Consider the following 17967-nt stretch of genomic DNA (forward strand, 5'->3'; position numbering starts at 1 on the left):
AGAAGTGGGAAGTCATTGCTGCTTGGCTGAAACTGGAGTGGCTTGGCTGCTGCTCTGCCAAATGTCTTACTCGTTTGAGGGAGAGCCCGAGTAAGCATTGCAGCGTCTCTCCATCAAGCTGCCTGTCCCGAGTCATTGATCCTCACTGTCTCTGATTTTTCTGTTGTTTTCCTGCCATTGCCTGTTATTTTCCTGTCACTGCTTGTGATTTGCCTTAGAGGGTTATCACAGTGCTTCCTCACTATTGCGCCTTCTTCGCTGTGGGTTGACTGAAGGAGATGCTCCAACATTTTGCCTATCCTAGTCTCCTGCCATAATAAGGCTCTGAATACCGAATCAGAGCTCAGAACTGGTGTCTAGCCAGACACAAATCTGACACAGAAAAGGACTTCTGCAACTGTGATTCCTGGGCATTCTCATCTGCATTCATCAACCTCGGTTGCTTTCCTCCTGTCCTCAGAATCCTGTCCTGCTGATGGTCCTCCTCTTTGGGGTTAGTGGGTTGGTGTTCCACTCTTCAGCCATTCCCAGTCCTGTGATCATCTGACCTGGGCCTGGATCTCTTCTGGTGGGGTCCACAAGACTTTGTGGTGGCGACCTTTACGTAACACATACATACATTGTCACTATAACTACAAGCACATTGTCAGTGTCACATTGGTTCTTAAAGACCGTTCGGGAGATTTTTGCTGAAACCTTGGTGAGGACTGTGTAATCATCTGACACCAATAATAAAATACCAGCTTCTCCAAAGGTTAGTGCAGCACAGCAGCAAAGCTTACATTCAAGAAGGAAGAAGGCTAACAGGGAGCTCCAGTTAATCCAGATAGATATCAGAAAGGAATACACCACACTGCTATACTGAAAAATATCCACTTTATAAGGTCACACAAAGCTATTTATGAGAGGAAAAATAAGTACACAGGTTACACATAACACATAGCAGAGCATAGTGCGGATACAAACCTGTAATTGTCCAGTTAATGCCTCACTCAATCTTTAACCTAAAATGTAAGCCCCATAACTGGTGTCAGACACAATACATATAGACCTCCAGGTGCAAGTTAAAGAGTAGACCCATAGACAATATTACACACAGTAATTACCATCATGTTCAGTATCCAGTTTCTTGCTACACTCTAAATAACAGTATCATACATAATACATATGTACACAAGGGGCGTGGCTACGAGGGCCATGTAGAAGGCCGCGATCTGGAGGAGCTCCCGAGATCCTGAAATGATCCTGGCGAAATAGTGCATAACAACATGCCTATGACTGCTGAAAACACACATGCTGGTGTGCGAACGGTCTGACTGCGCTTGGTGAACTTTTGGAAGGCGTGGGAGGAATGGTGGTGGAGTTTTGTGCGAAAAACATAAGGAGCGCCAGAGACGGAAGACGAAACAAAATGGCCGATCAACGACCGGTTAGCAAACAAAGGGGCAGTTTCTAATAGTTGACAGGGTATTGCCCTTAGATAGATATTGTTAACACAAAAAATTAGGAAAAACACAACTGTATGAAAGCTACTAGCAACAACCTGAAAACCCAAGATTAGGTCCAGATCGTAAAACCAAACCCTAAAAACAGGGTTTTATTTATTTAACTTATTTAACTGTGGGGTGGACTCAAATCTATTCAAGAAGGAATAGAACAAGGTTGTGACCAACGACCGGAACAAAGGAAGGAGCAGGCCGCATGGTGGTTGGGGCGATAGGAGCGGACTGTGTGCGCATTTGTAACTTGCGCGGAACGCAGGTCCCCTATGTTGAGATACTAACGCGAATCGGCCTGTATGGCTGCAGTATCATGTCTAATAGAACCGTGAGACCGAAGGCGAAGCAGCCCACATTGGACGACTTCGCCAAGACGTCCCATGGTCCGGAAAGTTCCACGAGCAAGGATAAGTCGCCTGCAGGCGGCATGCCTGTGACGGGCACTAACCAAGAGGTCCTGGCTGCGATTGCGGATCTGAAGGTGGCCTGGGAGGCTAAACTTGAACTTGCCGTTACTGAGCTGAAAACGGCATTGGACCTTAAGGTCGGTGAGGTGCAGGAAGAGGTGAACTTACTTCGACAGGACGTCAGGTCTCTGGCAGAGCGCACTGAGACCCTCGAGAAAGAGGTGAGCCCGAACACCGCGGATTGTGCCTCCCATAAGGCTGAATTGCATGCCCTAGTGCAGAGAGTGGGCAACTTGGAGAACAGGGCGGAGAAGGCGGAAGGACGCGCCCGACGGAATAACATTCACATCGTGGGCCACGATTCCACAGAGTTCATCGAATCTATGCTGTTGCAGGAGATACCCGGAGGTGCCTTATCTCAGGGATTCGTGGTGGAACGTGCGCATATAGCTCTTACAAGGAAGCCGCCGCCGGGAAACCCACCTAGGCCAGTAATTGCCAAAATCCTTAATTACCGGGACCGGGAGAGGATACTAGAACACTTCCGCAAGGGTGGAACGATTACACGAGGAGCGGCAAACATAACGGCCTACCCGGACTATACCCTGACTGTGCAGCGCAGCTGTATAAACTTTGGGACGGTAAAGCGGAGATTGAGAGAGGCGGGCCATAAATACATGCTGCTGTACCCGGCGAAATTGAAAGTTTTTCACAAACACATGACTTTGTTTTTTGAGACTCCGGAGGACGCCATGGGATGGCTCGACGCCATGGGATGCCCCCAGGAGCCTGACGTTCGGTGGGGAAGAGGAGATGGAGGAGATAAGTAGTGCACGAAGAGGGCGCTACAAGATGGCGCGGAATAGGTCTCTGGGACTTGATTATAGTAATTTGAACGGCCTTAGGCAGAGAAGGTCAGGCTGTTAAACAATATATTATGAGCCCTGTGACTATTGCTGTTTTTAGGGGAGCCTTGCAGAGCGGATCTCTTTCACCCACTTAGTAACCTTAGTTAAGTGGCCATTAGGGCGACTTCACCCTAATGAGCTCTGGGCATTGGTCGGTGCTTGCAAGGCTAGATGTGGGGGTGCCTAAATTCCATGGATGGAGCTGGGCTGCAGTTGGGGAGTGTGGTGTTGGGGAAGGGATGGGTAGAGGGTGGGGAGGGAAGTGGGGAGTTTGGGGTGTACATAGTTATGGGGAGTTCGAGTTTGTACATGAGGCTACAAGAAAAAGCTAGAGGGCTGTATCTGTATCGCATGGGTAGGTGGGATTGGCTGCACGGAAGGGGGGAGGATACTTATGAGCTATGGGGGATCTTAAGATCGTAACGTGGAATGTCAGGGGACTCAATTGTTACTTAAAGAGGAACAAGGTCATGATGTATTTGAAACGACAGAAGATTGATATTGCACTGTTGCAGGAGACGCATCTGACTCGGGAAAAGTTGGAACTGGTGGGGAAGAAGTGGAGAGGTGTTGTAGTGGGTTCTCTGTATTCTGCCTACGCTAGGGGAGTGTTGGTCTGGGTGGCACCGCACGTTCCGCTCCAATTTACACAAGAGGTGGTGGATACAGAGGGGAGGATGGTTATATTGAAGGCACTGGTGGAGAATAAAGAGGTGTGCATTGTAAATACGTATGCCCCCAATCAAAACACCGCGGCATATTTTAGGACTCTGTGTACCAACCTGGGTGCATGTGTGGGTGGGGCGGTTATTTGGGGAGGGGATTTTGATTGTGTGCTGAACCCCAGGGTAGACAGATCTGATGATAAGATTGATAGGCCCACCCCAGCAGCCAGGGCATTGCAGACGCTGCTCGACGACTTCGGGCTGGCAGATATTTGAAGGCTGACACATCCTAATGGGGAGCAGTATTCGCATTACTCAGCCCCGCAACAACTGCATACAAGACTTGATTATTTTTTTGCCACACCAGATGTGGTGGTAGAGACCATCCAAATAGAATACAAAGCGAGGATCCTGTCGGACCACTCGCCTCTGGTCCTGGGGTGGCAGTACCAGAGCCATTTAAAGTAGTGAGGGTAACATACAAAATGTTACATGAAATGAAGGCTAAGGGGCTACGAGGTAACCCCACATCACTCCACATAAAATGGGGTGTGCTGGACCTACAAAGAGAAAAGGTAAGTAAAGTCAATTTCACTTTACTATTCTTGGGAACAATAGTTCACACAAGAAAAGGTATTTAAACTTTATGAGAAATCTAAAGGATTTCTATGTGACACTGCACTCAAGGTGCTGTGTGTCAGCGTACAAAAAGTAGATGCCTATAGAGTTTGCCAGACTTCGGAAACACTGCAAACACATAATCAAAATCAGGTCAAAACACATGAGAGAGTGCGGATAAATGTCTCACTCACTCCAGGGTTAAAATTAAAAAAGTCCTAAAGTCCAGCAAAAGAGCTGGGGGTCTCTAAAGTTGAAGGGAATTAGCACAGAAATGAGAATTCTCCCTAACACCGACGACCTCCCAAGTACCGCTGCAGGAGCCCTCCAGACGTCCTCCCTCTTGTCCCCATGAATGAGGCTAAGGAACACGGGGTCTACACCGCTGTAGCAAGACAGAATCCAGCTGGCCACTCTTCTTCAGACCGGAGGTACTGTTTAGGCTTGGGGTACTTACCTCATTGACTTTTAGCTGTGCTTTTCTCAGTTGGGAATTGCAGTGGCTTACCTTTAAACTTGATTCCAGCCTTCTTTTCACAGGCTTAACAGCTTGTGACCCTACAAGTGATTTTCTACAAACCTCTAACTTTGTGCAAGACTGTTTCTGATCTAAGAAGTGCTTCAACTCCATATAATGTGTTCCTATTGACTTTGGCTGTCCCGGCTCCCTGAAGGCTCTTCTAGTCCATTGACTTTAACATTGTTTGTCCTTCATAGGTGGTAATAGACTGTTATTGCTGGCAAAGGCTTGTCTAGATTTCATTGGAAGATTTAGTTGTCCTCACATTTACTGAGAACCTGTTTAACAGTTTCCTTCCTTAAACCTTTAATTTGTGAAAACTCAGAATCTGTAAAGTGTAACTAGTGTAATATATAAATGCCATTACTATCCTTATAATTGAAGTCACCTCAGGGTGTAGGAATTGTGCAAGAAGCATATCCAAAGATTAAAATTACTTTTCAGAATCAAAAGAAGTTAGTGGATAAAGTATATATATTTACATAGTTAAATTAATTGCCTTTTTAAAGAACGCTTTTTTAAAAATTGGTGTTAATTAAATAACTATTTATAACAAAAACCTTGAGTGTAAATTTTACTTGGCTACTTGTATTTACGGCTTTCATTTCTCCAGCTCTACAGCTCCCATTTACCCCTCTTGACATAGGCCTGGCTGCTCAGTCACACTACCAACTTCTGTAGTACAAACCTATACCAAAAGGTTGCTTACCTAGTACCAAGCAGATAAGTGTTGTGTAGTCTCACACAGTGTGACTGCATCAATTCTTACCTAACACTTCCTAAAGCCTGCTCTCGCTCCTAAAATAAGCCTGCCTGCTCTGTCTACATTACCCTGAACTCAGGTGGTGCAGCCTTATACTAAGAGTCCAGTCTTGTACTGTCAAAGTTGAATGGTTTTCCTAAGCCCTTAGTTGGACTTCAGAAAAACTGTCCTAACACATTGGGCGCTTTCTCTGTGGTTTCACAGACTCACTAAGGGATTCCTCAACGGCCTGTTACACTTCTTCCCACCTGTTTGAGTGCCTGCTCTAACTTAGGAATTGAACATGGTTCTCACCAAACCTATGGGCCCCCTTTTGAGCCTATGCACATGTTTTCTCTAACATTCTTGTCCTGGAAGACTGTCCTTATGGTTGCCATCACCTCTGCTAGACGTGTGGGGGAAATCCAAACTCTCTCGTGCAAGCCTCCCTATTAAGGTTTTCGTAAATCCAAGGGGGTTCTTTGCATGAACCGACTTTCATGCCCAAGGTTCCGTCTTCTTTCCACCATAGCGAACCTGTGATGTTGCCTGCCTTTTTTGGTTCCCCTTCCTCTGCAGCGGAATGCCACTTCCATTTCTTGGATGTGATGCAAGCCCTGAAATGTTATGTTACTGGTACGGAGACTTTCTGCATGTCTTCTCAGCTATTTGTGACTTTTTTCCCTTCTGGCATGGGCAACATCCTTTCCAAGTCCTCAATTTCACTGTGCCATCGCCTGAATTACAGGCCTCTTCCTAGCAGGCTTAGCGCTCTCTCTATGAGTGCTGTTGCCGCTATGACAGCATTTTTCTCCGGTGTTCCCCTGATGGATATTTGCTGGGCTTCTACTTGGAGATTGGTGCATACATTCATAAGGTTCTACTGTGTCAGCAGGATTCCACAGAGGAGTCCAAGGACACCCAAGCAGTGCTGGCCAACCGTTTGGATGAGCCATGTGGGTGTTTGAGGTTAGTGTTTCCTTCAGGCAAGCTTTACCTCTGCCCTTGTGGTTTTGCATGTTCTCCTTTATAATCTATTCAAACAGCATGTGAATCTGTGAAAGATCCAATGCTAAAGAAGGAATAAGTTACTAACCTGTAACTCCTGTTCTCCAGCATTGGTATCTTTCAGAGAGTCACATGCAATGCTCCTACCTAACCCACGTATGGCTATTCTTGGCTCATATTGCCACGTTCGCATGAGCTTGCCAAATCTGAAGATGGCCTCCAGGGGTGGCGCTAAGGGAGACATGTCTATTGGCTATTGGGCAATATGACCCAAAATGACTCTGATAGAGCACTAAAGTGGCAGCAGTTTGTGCTCTAGCACCTTGATGCGTCTTTGTGGTAGATGGAATTACGAATAAAATGTCTCAGACCAAAGAACCAGACAGACTCAAAGAAGATGGTAAAATACTGCTTTTATCTCAATGAAGGAAAGCAGGGTTAATCGTCATTCATCAAATTGATTCATGCAGGATACCAACTCTTCCTGATTATACTTAGTTTATATAATGCTAAATGCATCATCTATGACGTCATTCTATGCGGCATATTACAAAAACCTATCGAGGGGTGGGATTGGATTAGGGGAACATGTCTACAGGTAGAATGCATGACTATTAGTTTCTAATTGGCGGTCCCTTGTCTATAGGACACGCGCTGATCTTCTTCTACCCACCAGAGCCATCTACTCCCATTGCTTAGCCTTTCCAAGATTCCTATTAAAAAGAGCAGGGGGAACGAGCTTCCCAGTACTAGAGGCTAAACTGTGGAATGCACTTCCTCTTAGCCTCAGGACCGAACCCGCATTCTGGCCCTTCAGAGCGAAAGTAAAGAGCGGGCTCTTCAAGAAGCTCCATGAAGGTTCAGCTTCTGACTCGGATTAATTATAGCTCCTCACCTATCGCTGATTGTGTTTGCTGCATTGTTCTCCACACGCGACCACCATGTAACCACGGTCAACCTGCACTTATCGCTGTTCTGTTTCTGTACTGTTATTTTTCCTGTTTGACAATTCTGCAACCTCTGCATAAGCTTAAGTGGCCAGTTACCTGAGGGTTTGGTGTGCGGTACAAATAAAGAAACTAAACTTAACATAGTCATACTGATTACAACAGAAAATATGGCAGCAGAACAATACTTTGCAACATTGTATGTAAAAGAGCATGGCAGGTTTTTCTGATTGTTTGGCAACCCAAATATCACCGTGGTCATTTGGCTCACTAGCAGCATGTACATAGAAAAGAAACCTACGTGCTTTGAGATATGTCAGCTCTCCCCTTGTTTCCCAATTAGTCTACCCTGTCTCATCGTTTGGCCTCATGCCAGTGTCCTTTGTTTGAAGATTGACCTTGCCATTCTGCACTGTCTCCGAACATTCAAAGGAGTGTAGGGACACCATTATCTTAGTTTCAAACCCAATGAATAGCCATTGTTTGCAAGCTCCTCGCCACGTGTTAAGATACCACAAACGTGTCAATTTCTACAGTGTATTTAGCACTATTTGATTCAATTATACTGAGTACAGTTGCTCATCTTGGCCCTTAGAGACTTAATAACTGTAGCCCATATAACCTTTATTACACTTTTAATTGTCCAATACTTGGCATCTGTGAATGTTCTTGTTCCTCCTAATCTTGAAAAATATGGTCTGCTCGTTGGACTCCCTTCGTACTTTGCCTTCATCTCTAGAAATAGCATCCTTGGTGCCAGGATAATGTACTACTGTATTTTGCAAGGGAAAAACAACCTCTTTATCGTCTTTTCACTTCATGATCCTAAACTCGTATTTTGAGGTAGCTGGGTTGATTGACATAAGTCGTCGTCCATCTTCTTCTAATCGGCGTCCTAAACGTTGAATATATACCTCTCATAATCAAACTTCTATATGTTCTTTCTACCTTGTGTTACGGTGTATTTACAGTCATTGACCAGTAAGTCACTTCATTCTTCTTTTTGTTCATGATTACTGCATCATTGGGTTTCTCTTAGTGCTTTGGTTACTTCATCATCCTTAAGTATTTTCATATCGTTTTAGCCTAGGTTCTTATATCTTCTTATATCTCCTTTATAACATTCCTTTGCTGTCACCAGACTTGGTTTTAACATACGTTCATTCTGGTCATGGCCGTTTCTCGACAGCTCAGCGAAGGGCATCCTTCTTGATAGCATTCCTCTACTATGTCAGCTTGTGGGTACACTCTAAATGGTTTCCTGAGTGCACATTGTCTCGCATATACTCAACGTGGTACAGGAATGTTGCAAGGATTCATGGAGTGGTTCCCAATTGTGGCTCTTCATCTGTCATTCCAATGGGATGGTGCTAAGGGGGCGGAGACGAGGTAGAAGGTGTCCACCTGCTCCTCTACTTTCCCACCTCTGGTCAAGTTCTATACCAAACACATTTGCCTCCTCTTCTGCAATTCCTGCTTCGTCTTCTATAATTTCATCATTTTTTCTTTTCTTCAGCATCCATATCTTTGTCATCCCCCTCAGATTACCAGCATTTATTATATGTTCATCCACACTCCAGGTCATCAGACGACAATCTTCTGCTGGTGCACAGAATATCCACTGTCCCACATATTTCTTCCGATCTTTAGGCTAGTAGAACTTAGTTCCTGGAGGTGCAAGGGTACTTGTCGTTATGTTCTCACAAATACTGTCTTCACTTGGCATTTGTTCACCAGTTATAGTATCGATGTCAATCATTATCTTCATTCCAATAGCTTTCTTGGCTGTCTTCTTACATTGTCCGACAATGATTCATATGAGGCAAAATCCTAGCAATACCAACACTAGTATTGCTTAAAGCATCTTGAAAGCATTTTTCAGCCAATATGGAATCCATAAGAACAAAGATGTAAAACAATCATCATCTTAAATTTCATCTACTTCCTCCACCATCTTTGTGTGCAAAGTTGACCGCATGGTTATTACTTCTGTCAGAGTTCCATTTTCTCCATCATGAGATGGTATAAACGTACAGCAAGAAAGCCCGACCTTGGCGCTCACGCCTCCTGCCATTGCTGTGTTTAAGTCCAGGACAAACCGATTCTGGAGAGTCATCAACCTGATGGCGATGAATTCTTCTCTGATTGCATTGAATCCTTTTATTGTTGCATTTATTGTCTGCAGCACCTCCCTTCTGGTAATCTGCATCCACTTGGTGTTTACTGCTGCTTGATGTCCTGGCAAGAATATAGCTGTCATTATCATTGCCATCTTGCTGAACAATTTATGCTCATCTGGTTTTTGTCATAAGACTCCATCGGTTTTGCCAAAAAATAATTGCTTCTCTTCAGTCAGCAGAGTTTGGGTGATTTCTTCTTCCTTAAATGTTCATCCATTTTTGGAAATTCATCAATATAGAGGTCACTTTAGGAATCACCAATGCTGGTACATGTAGCATTACCATAGATCATATTCCTCCCCAATTCTTAGGCAACCGCATGTAGTCTCTGGATCCACAGGCCCAATATTGATACATTAACACTGCAGTTCCTGCATTCATTCATTCTTTGAACTTCAATTATGCGTCGACATCCTTACATTTTTTCCCATCCAGGATCAGGCCATCATTCCTGAAGCATATTGTTGCATTTCTCAGTGGTATTATAGAAACTGGTCCTGCTTCATTGTTGACCCATGTGAGTCTATTTGAATACCTGGCCCATGATTCTAGACATTTCTCACTCACTATCTGCACTTCTGATTCTCTCTTCAGTGGATTTGCAGGGCAGGCCAGCCCAATAGCCCTTCTTCCCATCTAGTACTAGTGAAAACACGTCCATATATCACTAACTGTGGTCTTTCTCCACATCCTGGCTCTCCTGGTTTTTCAGTGATGTGTGAGCAATTCAACTTCTTTATCTGGACAACCTTTATTCATTCTCCTATCTGGGATGGATACATGAGCTTCTTGCTTGTCCACCCTAATCCATTTTCCATCCTTCTTGTTTTCACATAGGTATCTTCATATGGGAATGCCACTTTTGTTCGCCATCGTAAGATAACACCTTGTGCTTCAATTGTTCCTCTAGTTGTGCATGCTGCTAGATGACTGAAGCATTTTGCATCAGGTGAAGACATTTCTCTCGCAATAAAGGTCTTGGCCGCATTCATGGCATACGGTATTAAGGAACAAACATAACAACTTTCGTCTTACGTTCTTTCACTACCTCTTTCATGTTCTGTTACCATAGGTTATTCTTTAAATGAACTGAATTTTCAAGGTATGTATTTATACTTTCATGGTTTTCTTCAGTATTTCTTTTAAATCAAAATATTCTTATAGCTATATTGTATAACACACTATCCTTGCTTATAGTGGGGACAATAATAAGTGTTTCATTAATACACTTCATAGCAGTGCTGTTAACACGCTCTACGGTAGTGTCATTAATAGCCTCCATGTTAGTGCCATTTTCTGCAACACTTTGCAATGCCATAATAATGAGAAAAACACAAATCATAATAATAGCTGATATAACAAAAATATCGCATGAAACCCTATTGATTTTTCAGATGGTAATGAATCTCTAAAATGTTGAAGCCTCTCCATTGTATGAATATGCAAATATATTACCTCCTTTTTTAATCAAATCTATATCAGAAATTGCAGTAGTGTTTCAATTATCACTGTCCAAATAATCCCTCTGTTTTTAGGGTTCTCCAGGAATGCATCAATGTCTACTCCTCTTTGAATCAAAGCTCTATATGTTTGAGAAATGTAGGAAAAAAGATACATAAATAACTAAGAATGTATATACCAATGTTATGATGGGTATCATAAAGGAAGATCAGATATGTTTTCTTCTTTTTCTTTCAAAGCTCAAACTCTTGTATGATTGTCTCTTGAGGCTTATCTAGGGAAAATGTTCCAAGATCACTGTAAATTAGTCAGTTCATAAAATAACCCTAATCTAAAAATGTTTCACCTTCTTTATCTGTGTTCTTGGTTATAGATTGTGTTGTCATTCATTGGCACTCTTCTCTTGCTTCACTGGGGACACTTGCTTCACTGGGAGTAGGTGCAGGAGAGGTCAATGCTTCATCCTTATAGGGCTTGATATCATGCAGATGGATCCAAGCCCATAGGCCCTTGAGTTTGTCTGCTGTAGGGCATACTTCCTACACATCATAAGGTCCATTGAATCGAGGGGTATTCCAAGTACGCACACATTTTTGTCACTAGCACCTGGTCCCCTGGGTAAAGTACTGGGTAAAGTACTGGAGGTTTTAATAAGTCTTCCAAACTAATAGTCAAATTGTTTGCTTTGTTCACTTTTGACCCCTCCTGTGGATTTTTGTTCTGTTGAGAAATAAAAGCAATACTTTGAGTCATTGTTTTCAAATAAACATGCATCTCGCCCCCTAATGCCTCGCTACACTGTGGGCATCCATATTTGCCCTTGTTGTGGGGTGGGAGGAGTTCTCATACAGTGTCCAGTAACCAACTCATGGGGTGCTAAATGGTGGTCTGAACCAGCTTGATTGTGTAATGCGTACAATGCAAGCGGTAGGCAATTGAGCCACCCCTTTTTTAAATGTCATTTTAAGATTTGGTATTCTCTCCTTCAGAAGGCCTTTTTAATTTCTCGCATATCCCATTGGCTTGCGGGGGATACGCCAAAGCAAACGTATGCTTAATGCCTAAGAGTGAGACTATATTTTCAAAGAGTTCATTCACAAAGGGCAGCCCATTGTCAGAACACAAAACTTCACACACCCCCCCATCTTGGAAATACTTGTGTGTGTGCACGACCTGCTTCGATCCATACTACAACTAACATGCATCGATAACCATTATATGTTTGCAACATATCTACATAATCTAAATGCTGATGTTGGAAGGGGTCATTAGTTCTAGGGATTACTCCTTTCACCATCAGCAGGGTGTGTCCTGCCGTACATTTCTGGCACACAATACATTATATAATGAACTGTGCCACATGTTGACTTAGGTTCGGTACAAACCAGTCTTCTGCTATTGTAGCAGCTAGGCTCTCTCGAATCACATGCGCTAGGTAATGGAGCTGCTCCAATGCTACTCTCAACAATGCTAGAGGCATGACTGGCTTTCCTGTACTGTCCTGCCTCCAATTTGCCTCAGTGCGGGATAAGAAACACCCCTGCTTTTTCCATAGCTCCTGTTCTTCTTGCAATGCTAGTCCTTGTACCTCAATTAACTGTACAATGGAAGTGATATTAAACCCTTCTTTAACCAACATGCATTGCCCTGCCGCTTTCTTTGTATCTTTCATTCCATTTTCAAATGTGCTTGAATAATATGCAGCACGTTGGCCTCTAAGTCTGTGGCTTTCTTCCCACGAGATATTAAATCTGTTCTTTTTGAATGCTATGGTTGCTGGAAAGCTTAAGGCTTCAATGATCTTGACTAATAGCCCCACATGTTGCCTTGGAGTGCCATCTGCATGGAGGAATGCCCTCCTTTTCCAACGTGACAGGCCTGCGTGTACGGTTGATATTACATAGGTGGAGTCAGAATACACTGTAAATTCCTCACCCTCAAAACTTCGTAGTGCATCAATAAGCGCTGCTAATTCTGCAGCCTGTGCTGGTTTGGTTGAGAGTAATCTTCTTCTTATCAATACTTCAAATGTACTCTCTCAGGACAACTTCACTACTGCTAATCCTGTATGTCTCATACCCATTTTTTGATTGATTCCAGATGAACCATCAATGAAAGCCACTTACCCCCTTCCTAGTGCGATCTCTCTGACATGGGCAATATCATTCAGTGTATGTAACAGTATGCCCATCGTCATCTCTTCACTGGTTCAGCTATAGACATTACTGGATTCACTCTGCTACACCTAACAATTGTTATTGCAGGGTTTGATATAATTACCTCATACCCCTGAGGCTCTTTGAGTAGGGAATGTGCTTTGGGGTTTTTCCAAAATTGCAAATAATGCATGCTCTGCAAATAGAGTTACGGAACACCTCATAGTTATACTCGAAGCCTTTTCTATGGCAAATGCAGCAACTGCCAAAGATTGTTTGCAGGGATAGTGTCCCTTCATAACTGGATCTAAAATCTGTAAGGAAGGCATGGTATCAAACAGTAAGACAGACACAAGTTTTCACAGTTCAAGGGTGTTTATTGAACTTCAATTGGGTTTGAAAAACACCTATCTTATCCTAAATCTAAAGATGGGAGCAAGCTACGACTATCAAAAATAATAATGCAGTCCTAGTCAAGTCTGTCAAAATAAAAGGGCCTTTAATAATAAACCTATTGCCATGCTTACTTCTAAATACAAATAGTGTGGGAAACAACGTTATGCAACAGAAAAGTTGTTCAAGAAATGATATGTCATGATATTCAAGCAGTTGGCTTCCCTTCCCCACGTTTTCAGCACGGGACAAGGCGGCACAATCAAGTTTACCACACTCTATGGCTTCACTAGCAAAAGGATGCAGTTCAAAACCTCAACATCAGAACCTTCTGTGTCAAACTCTCTTAGCCATTCAAAGACTCTTATTTCAGAGGGCCTGATGCAACACAACAAACATTAAAGTTCCTTTCTTCTTAGAATTTCGCATATACAACTTTTCAGGTGATTTACTGTTCACCCCTGGTTCCCCTCCGCCGGGCTCAGACCCACTTTAACACAAAACCTGCAATTGATCTCCCTGCACCGGACTCAGAATGTATGTATTTTTCCAAACTTTCTCTACATCATCAAAATCGAAGACAAGACTTTCGACTGTGCGTAGGATTTAGCTTGACCCGTCACAGGACCACTTTGATTCACAATTACTCATTCTCTTCTTGATATAACCTTTTTCTCACTTTCACTTTTGCCACTTCTTAGCTGGATACCTTACAGAGACCTTCGATTGAGCACCCACGCAGTGTTGGACCACTCTGTCAAAGGTATTGTATCTTGCTTTCAAAGTTCAATCCCTCACCAGCGGTTCAACTTTACTAGCGTCTCTTATCACACGCATTTTAACAATGTTCGTTCTAGTGCTTGTCAAACAATGTTGCTGCTTGCAACCTTCGCTTCAACACAGACCAGTGTTGTATCGGTCCCCCCAACTCACTGGCTGTGTTGATTTCACGGACGCTGCTTTATTCTTGGAGCCAAGGACGGTACCACTGTGGCTGGTGATTCTCCCCACCTTGATTATTGATGCCGGAGGGTACCGGGTATCCCCAACACACAATGCAGGATTCTTCAGCCTGGTTTCCTGGTTTTACGCTCTCTATTCTCGAGGTCTCTGGTAAGTAACGCTTCATTGTTGACACGGTCAAGGGACCTTCCCTCCTTGCAATCCACTTCTGATTAGCCATCTTTCTTCTCTCGTTCAGCTGCCATCACGAAACTGCTATGTCCTCCTGTGCTTTGCCTCGCTCAGAGTGTGCTCTCGTGCTCTGCCTTTTATCCATGTGGGGAAGCTTAATGGAAGTCAGGTGTGCGTGATGGTCAGTAATTGCCTGACCTCGCATGACCATTGTATTGGGACACGCTCGGTATACTGTAAAAAGGGGGACAGGTAGAATTCCTAAATGCCCTACCTGGTAGTGGTAGCATGTGGTAAAGGTGTTATAGGGAAGGGGATGCCGTGTCTCAACATCTGGCGTCCCACTTCGCGAAAACCCCTCACCTAGATGATCCGCCCGCACTGTTCCACCCCCAGCAACTATATCCAAAAGTGATAGCTGTGTCCTGGCCATCTGGATGAGAGATCCCCGGGGACTAGTGGGGGAGACACCTTCTGGTTTCTCATAAATTCCACTGTAATAAGATAATGGTTTGTGACAATGTCCTAATGTCTTTTTCTGTGCAAGAACTTCTATTATGAATTCTCCATTTGAATGGGAAAATAAGTACAATTCTTCACTATAATTTGAAATCCATAATACAGGAGCTGTACTAATTGCGTTTTTTAATTCATTAAATCCTTTAGTCATGTCTTCTGTCCACAAACGTTTAGGTTTAACCACCTGTGCTTCATTAAGTGCTTTAAATTTGGTTGAATATATGTACTGTAGTCAAAGACCCAGGGCCTGCAAAAATTGCAGAGACCTAAAAATTGCTGCATTTGTCTCACCGTATTTGGCTGTACAGTTCTCATAATGGCTTCTGCTCTTCAGGTGTCACTTTTCTTGCTTCATGCGAGATTAACTTTCCTATGTATAATACTTCTTGACAATATTGTAATTTTTCTTTGTCTACTTTATATCCTTTCTCTGTGAATATCGTCATAAATTTGACATAGTCTTTTCTACATTTTTCTTCTGTCTCACTGCACACTAAAATGTCATCCACATATTGAATTATGGCGCTTTCAAGGTGAACATTTCCCAAGTCCATCTGAAGTACTCTATTAAAAATCGAAGGGGACTGGCAGTACCCCTGGGGCAAATGTGTATGTTTCAGGCAAATCGGTCTATATGAGAACAAAGTCAAATCTCGTGAGTCTTCATCTAGGGATATTGTGAAAAATGCATTTTTCAAATCGACAAAAGTAAAATGCCTAGCTTTTGATGGAATATTGCACAATATAGTCGCAGGGTTTGGAACCAAAGGAGACTCAGCAGCTTTGACAGTATTGTTTAGGCGGCGCAGATCCTGTAGGAATCTCCACAAACCACCCGTGGATTTTTGACAGGCTATACAGCCGTATTGCATGGAGAATCTGATGGTACTAGAATGCTTTGTTTCATTAGGGCGGATATAGTTTTGAATATCCCCTCATCCTCTTCTATGGACATTGGATCCTGTTTTACAAGTGGAAAATAGCTCCTGGTTTAAGCCCAATTTTCACTTCTCCCACTCCTTTCAGCAGGCCGTCATATGGATTTGTGGGCCACTAAATACTTAGCACTTTTTACAAGTCTTCCTGAAAAAATGGCGATTTCTTTTTTACCAACGAAATTCTCTGTGGTACCTCTATGTTCTCAACTTTAGTCCAATAAGTGAGACATATAAATAATACTAACTCATCATCTGAATAATCATCCTTAAACAGTTCTTCATCTGTTAAGTCTGTCAATCTATATCCTTCATTGTGGGCTATCACCGTTCTCCATCCACTTCCCTCATCTTCTGTCCCATGAAGCATCACCCTTTCTTCTCTTACCACTGCTTATTCTAGTTTTTTTTTAAAATAACTTGTTTATCCTCCTCATCCATAGGAATTTCTGGCCTGAACAAAAATGTGTCAGGTATCCTTAATAGTTTTCCTGCCTAAATTTAGATAACCATGATAATAAACAGTCACTCCATATAGACATATCTCCTCGTCTAGAGGAACTCCCCGAAAGGCTTTCTTTCCTGTAAAGGCCAATATAAAATTGTTAGGTAAGAATTAGTGCAGTCCAACTGGTGTCAGACTACACAATACTTATCTCTTGGTATTAGGTAACCCACCTTTTAATATAGGCCTGTTCTAAACAAGTTGATAGTGTGACTGAGTAACCAGGCTTATCTTAAGGAGGGTACAGTTAGCTATAGAGCTGTACAATAAAATCAGTAAATACAAATATCCAATTAAACACTTACACACTTTAAGTTAGATAATACATTATTTATTTATACACAAAGATATTTAAAGCATTCTTTGAAAAGCAGTAATTAACTGTAACATCAATCTCAAGTTGGATTCAATTCAGAAAATGAACAATAAAGCAGGTGCGTAATTAATTCATATGTTGCACATGTTCCAGCACCCAGATGTGACGTAATTGGAGGTCAGTATAGCATTTTTATAGTATCACCTTTGCAATATTAAGTTTTCAAGGAAGGAAATGTTGGATCAGAACAGACCGATAGGTTATAAGAACAGTTGGATTCTCACAAAGGGATGCAAGCAGTCTATTATCCCAGAATTAAAGTGTTCAACATTTAAAACCTGTAAGGCAACACGCACTGCCAAAGCCAATAGGTTCAGTAGGAGGCCTTTAGGGAGCGAGTTATAATGCTCTTCTTCTTAGAAATATATTCTTAAACAGTCAGTGTTCAAAAGAGAAATCTCAGCAACTCAAGAAGAGTCACCTTTGGAAAGCACAAGCTGTAAGGCCAATGCAGGTAAATTGAGGTCATAATTACGTTGCTTTTGTTTCACCTTTGGTTTTGGTTATTCAGAGAAAGATATCTATGATCACTCCGTATATAAGCTGCAATATTCTTCTTACAGTTAAGTAACTTTTTCTGATTGAAAATAAAACCAATTAATTGCATTATCCAGCCACATTCCTTTACTTTAAATGGAAAATGGCTTTTTTGTTACACACAAAAAATAATGTACAATACATGTGGTGTCCTAGAAGAAAATCACAATTTTGTAACTATTGAAATAGTCCGAAGAGGGTTGGTTACAATGGTAGGTAAGCCTATTTGTTTTAATTCCGCATGTGATAATTCTGCCAAAACTCCCATAAAGTCCCCATATATGGAGACCATGTTTGCCTTTCCACCACATGTAATTCCGTGGTAATCCCATGGGACCAAGTGGTGGTAACGGTAATTCTGTTTGTCGGTATTGCGGCGGATTTACTGCCGGAATACTGCCAAACTCGTAATGAGGCCCAAAGTGTTAATCCTCCATATATATTACTATGGGGATCG

At 42.6% G+C, this 17967-nt stretch overlaps 1 protein-coding gene across 1 annotated transcript in view; it reads left to right on the forward strand.

Moving 5' to 3' along the window:
• Positions 1-17967, forward strand: part of GPC2 (glypican 2) — a 238017-nt gene that overhangs the window by 165659 nt on the left and 54391 nt on the right. The gene's annotated exons all lie outside the window — the stretch shown is intronic.

Source organism: Ambystoma mexicanum, chromosome 1p (assembly GCF_040938575.1).
Source record: "Ambystoma mexicanum isolate Mex_15411 chromosome 1p, UKY_AmexF1_1, whole genome shotgun sequence".
Taxonomy (NCBI): domain Eukaryota; kingdom Metazoa; phylum Chordata; class Amphibia; order Caudata; family Ambystomatidae; genus Ambystoma; species Ambystoma mexicanum.